The sequence below is a fragment of the Nesoenas mayeri genome (assembly GCF_963082525.1).
Source record: "Nesoenas mayeri genome assembly, chromosome: 2".
In the NCBI taxonomy this organism is placed as follows: domain Eukaryota; kingdom Metazoa; phylum Chordata; class Aves; order Columbiformes; family Columbidae; genus Nesoenas; species Nesoenas mayeri.
In genome coordinates this window covers 127586348-127592438 of record NC_137543.1, presented here as the reverse complement: position 1 = coordinate 127592438, position 6091 = coordinate 127586348, and positions in this window count along the sequence as shown.

Sequence of the window (6091 nt, the reverse complement as noted above, 5' to 3'; positions counted from 1 at the left end):
TCAGGATGAGGCACAAAAGTGTAACAGTGCACCTCTTAGTTTAAAAGTCATAGCACAGACATCATTTCAGTGAACTTTTCTGGATCCAGAAAGGACACATGCATATCCCCATGTAATATTATTTATTAACATAATGCAAATATTTTCTCTTATTGGCAAGGTTTTAAATGTAATTACCTACAACCTTCCTATCTTCTTCTTGTTCCAAGAGAAGAGAATAACTTTCTTGTCTTATAACTGGCATTCAGGTTTGTTTTAAAGACAACATCTCTGAAATACTTGCCCCTTATGAGGTAAATCAAGTCTCTCTATGAGAAAATTTGTCTCATTATTTTGTTATGTATGATTTGTATCTATTGTATATATCCAGGCTTTCAAATGGCTTCTAAACATTTACTACAACTAAACAAACATACAGTAAACTAATGACAATGACACAAACTGCATGTCTGAGAAGTTAGTTAAATGAACTAGGCAAGGGTCTGGCTAGCAGGATTTTTGTCAAAGGGCGTCTATAAAAAGCTTATCCACTCTATTTCCTTGAAATTCAGGTCTCATAATCAAGTTTTTTGTGTTTTTTTAGTTTTTGTTCTTTTATTTTGCCAGTCTCACATGACAAAACGACCTAAACTAGACGAGGCTAATGCATAAGATGCTGTATTACATCAATATATTTGCCATAGCTAGAGGGCACAGCTATGGCCCTATGTGAACATTTTGTTGGTCATTCATTCTCACAAGATTATAAAAACCAATACCCTCACTTCACAACCCCTGAGCACTTGCTACATTGTGAAGTAGTATACATATGTTGAATGACAGATTGCTCCAATGTTTGTTCAGATTGTCTCCTGGTACAGGTTCCACATGGATGGATGGATCTCAACAGAGCAGTGAGGTATCTTGAAATACAAAATACAAAAAAAATTGAAATATTTGGAAAAAAAAGTTAATGTGATTTAAGAATATGTTTTTCTAAACATTAAATGAAACCTCAGTAAAGTAAGGAATAGGATTACATCTATCTATTTGAAGTCAAGAGACACCATTTAATGTATTAGCTAAGGACTGCTCTGCCTGCCAGCAACTTCAAATACACTTTAAGATGAAAAAACAGGTAATATTTCAGTAATAATTAATACCTCTAACAATGCCTCAATTTTGTTTGTAGGACTCAGTAGCTTTTAATATTTATATACGTGGGGCCTCTCCATCCCTGACTAATATCTTATTTCTATGACATAAAATTATTATGCATATATTATACAATTAAAAATAAATGTACCTTTAAAAATCAAAAAATAAATTACATATGTGTCACATGAAAAATACTCTTAAATTATCTTTAAAGTGTCAGATTCTTCTTCATTAGTAAATATGCCTGTTATGTTTTTAGGCAGTTTTCTTCCAGCTATTTATTCATACAGTATTATTCATTTTTATTCTTATGGTCTTCTTTGTGAAAACAAATGAGATATAGATTTATTTATAAAAAGTAGATAAAAGAGCATCTATGTAAATAAATTCATGTACAATGATACTAAGATAAATATTTATGTTTAAATACAATTGACTGATTTGTCTATGGGAATTTAATTTCTGTGGGAATTAAAGCACACTCTTGAGAAAACTCAGCTTTTTATGGAGAAAAACACAACAGCAGTAGTTGGACAGGCAGCCAAAACTACACTATATTTAGCATGGACCAAAAAGAACAAATCCAACGTCCAGCACACACACTATTTCCTTACATTAATTCCCCATGTCTACTTAACAAATATCAGATTACAGATCAACATTTATATACCAACTCCTCTCAAAAGAGTTCCCCACATGAAAAATCAGGTACATCACTGTGTACACATGATCTGGCTGATTTGATTTTAAAAATCATTTTTTAAACCAAAGTTTCACTTATGGACCTCACACAACATATGCACACCCTTGGTGGCCACAGAAACGTGAGTTAGTGTAAGCAGACAGGTTTTTGGAAATGAAGTAGTGTTTCTCTTGCTCACGGAAGGGGTTTTCTGCAAATACATATACTGTCATGAGGACAAATGATTTTTTGTGGACTCACACACTATAGTCTAAATGTAGGTTTACTATTTAAATAAATATCTTGAGGGAACTGGAGTAGACTCTTCTTTGTTCTCCCAATTGCTCATTTTCCAAAGGCACAAGAGACATAAAATATACCAGGTTCCTTCTTGTAAGGCTAATAACATGGTTTAAATGATGATGGTATTTTAAAGAGTGGCATTCACAATGCGTTGTGAAACTTAAATATAGCACTGCATAAAGAAATAAATATTTTTATAAATCCAACTGGGTTAACACAGGCTCTGACAGTCAAGTAGTAGTGCTTTTCAACAAGGGTTTTCATGCACATGTTGACCTTCACTGACACCATTAAAGCCCTGATCTCTTCAGATTATCTCTCCAGCCCTGTGCTGTAACATCACTGTTTCTAAGGTCTCATGGAGAAATTGTAATTGTTTTCAGTTTTGCAGGTCACTAACGATTTTCTGGTACAGGTATATTATCTACACAGGACTTTTTTTTGTATTGTGAATATTCTAGATTTTCTTAGGCTGTAGACAGAATGGGTGTCAAGGCTACTTGAGATTGTTTTAAGCAACTTCCCATCTTTGACTGTTTTTTCTTGCCCCTGCGCTGCACCTCCGCATTTTGCTTCTTCCAATACTTTTGCAAGTTGAACAGAATCAAAGAAACGGAGCTGGCTGAAAAATAGAGGTGCGGGAAGGTACTAGGAAAGGTTGTTTTCCAGGAGGATCAATTTTGCAGTTCACCTTCCAGCTGCACAAACAACCCTGCCAGCTGACTGCAGCGAAGGGTCGAGGACTTGGGGGGAGAAGGAGGCGGGCAGAGGCTGCTGAACCAAGCAGTGCTGCCACCAGGGAAATCCCAGTACCTTGTGGGGACCCCCCAGCAGCCACCCACTTAATCTGAAGGGACAATATTTGGGTGATTTTCAATCCATGATAGATAACATGCTCGGTAGTTACTTAGCAAGAGAACAGCACCCAGTTCAGTCTTCCCCAAGGTGCATGGGTTCTGGGAGGGTACAGGGCAGTAAAACTCTCTTTCTGCTGGAAGGAGAAACATTTTAAGCACAAATTGATGGCAGATTAATCCATTTAGAAAGGGCTGTTTTTACAGTCATTCTGTAGAAAGGATCTTACTTTAAAAATGACACAAATATCTACAAATATTTTACTACTGGTAAAAATAGAGTCATGTAACACAGGCTGTTTCAAAAAGATGGACCCAATTTCAAAGCAGTGTATTTCACAGTGGCAACCTGTTACAATTACACAAAAATTTACAAGCAGTTTAATGAGTTATTGGGTTTAGTAACCTCTTTATATAAAAATGCTGCATGTTCCCTCCACCTGCCGTACGGACACCATCAAGACAATAGTTGAATTCAACTCAAACACCTCTCAAAGTGTCTTCTTCCACTGAGGTCACTGCTGCCATGATCCTGTTTTTGAGGTCATCTGGACCATTTGAAACTCTGTGCACTGCTCTTTCAAGTGGTAAGAGTTTCATTCTTGGGCAGTTCGTGGCTGCAGAAATACAGCGATTTCAAATTGGGCCCATCTCTTTGAAACACCCTGTATTTACATCATTCAGTCATCAAATGTCACTGACATTTATTTCCTCACACACCTACCAGTTCAGCTCCCCCCCCAAAAAGAGCTGTACACAAAGCCCAAATAATCCTAGAGTTACAGTATGTGTGACCTTGAAGAAGTCACCAACTTCATTCTGCTACCCATCTTTTTGTTGTTATTGTTGTTGCATTGATCTATGTATTTACTTCTCCCAGGCTGGAGCAGAGAGATATTTCATTCAAGCAATTCTCCAGTCATTTGTATAAATTCTAAAAGAAGCAGTGAATTCTTAATTAGAACAACATGTATATGCTGAATGTGACAACATAATTATATCATTAGCCTGATATTACTGAAAAACCCTCAGAACTGTAATTTGCTATGAGTACAAAAAAAATATGTAATCCCAAACAACAATTTCTTATTTAGCTTAGAAAGAATCATTAGTTCATTCATGTAACAGGAGCTTATTACTCTATGTGGGGACAGTGATCTACTTATTTCAAAACTGACCATTTAAATTATTTCAAGGGTTTGCACTATCCAAACATATTGCAACTAAAATGGAAAACATCATGTATGGTGAGAAGACATGAGGGAATGAATGATGAGGCACTCTCAGCAGTCCCAAGAAACAGCAGTCTCAGTAATATGAAAAAGTTACAGCCGGTCTATAATTGAAGAGCGATGCATTATGAGATACAATCTAAGACATCAATTTTCTTTCAGCAAATGGATTTATTGACATAATTGATTATAACCATGTACAGCATCTATGCATCTCCCATTGGAAGAATATCCGGTGATAGAGCTAACGTTAGTGTGATACACAGCTATACTCAGTAATCCCCACTGTATTTCTAACAGCAAACAGTGGGGTATTCCACAATCAGTCATAAATGGCCGAAAGCACCCAGGTGTCCACAAGACCAGAAATTTGAGATTCTTCACAAAAATAAAACCTGATCCTGGGTTCTTTCAGTTTTAATTCCATTCAACACTGTATCTATAAGAGTTATTTATTTTAATCTATACACTGGCAATTGAGTTTGGCCCTTGATATTCATGAAAACTGCTGTCTGTCAAAATGAAATCCCAAAGGACTTCTTGCCACTCAAGAATCGAGACTTAAATCTTTTTTTTTTTCTCTATTTAAAAAACAAAGATTAAGACAATCAATTTCTCCACTCTCTCCTCTCCTCCTATTTGAATTTAAAGACTGAACAAAATTCCCTCAGAACATAAAGTCTTGTTCTCTCCATTCAGTCCCTGAACTCCAATTGAAGGTACCAGTTACTATGGTGTCTTTTGTAAACACTCATTCATCTGAAAAAAAAATTGAAAAAATAAAAGAAAAAAAAATTGCTTACTTGCAATTACGGTAATAAACAACTTGTAGTCATGAATACCTCAGGTCAGCAATGAATGGAGGATATTGAGATGAATGTCTCCATAGTCCACTAACATGTCCTTCAAGCCATTCAGTTCCACAGGAGTTCATCTGAGGTTGCACATTAAATTCAAAGGAGCAGAAGTAGTACCAATGGTCTCAACAGTTTACCCAAATCCATCTGAAACATTTGCATTTCAAGTGTAACCACAGTTTGGACCTTTTTAATTAGCTCACTTCTAGACCACACAGAGAGAATTATTAATGTAAACTAAACCACCATATTTCATAGTAACAGAACCACATTCTGTAAATATTTAGGAAAGTAAAAGTCCGAGAAAGTAGAGAGCAACTGATCATAAAATGATTAGCATTGCTCTAAAACCAAAAGCAAATTCTAATTAAAAAAAAAAACCCAAACAAACCAACTCAAACATCATATACTACTGCATAAGGGTTTAACTTTAGCATTACTCACTCAGCTACACAAAACACGGAATCTAGATTAATATACAAAAATGTTTATTTCACAGTGAGGTACATGGAGCTTATAACTTTAGTAGGTCAAGGCTAAGAGAGAATTGCCTGTTAGGTTAAAGACCGTTTCACATTCCTGACACATTCTCACTTATTATTGTTTGTGGAGAAAGGCACTAATATTATTTATTCATCAACAGTTCACCTCTGCATCCACCTATTTAGAAATGAAGATGGATTATGTGAGGGTCAGTGACCTACTGACCGTCACAGACCCAGACAACTACAGCACACAATAATGTGTACAAGTACCAAGCAGTATTTATCCAAAAACAATTTAAAAATAGCTCATTTGTAAACATATTACAAAACTCTGTTAGTTATTCCTAGTGGTGTCAGCAATATATTCCTGTAAAACCAGCTGCATTATTGTTTCCCCGTTTACAAAGAAGTATGAAAACACACTCGTGCACATCAAATTGCCCAACATTCGTTTTTGAGTTAAAACGGCACAGCCTTCGAACTGTCCGGCACCAAACAGACATTCCCAGCCCTCCAGCCAACTCGCAGACAGCACAGTTCA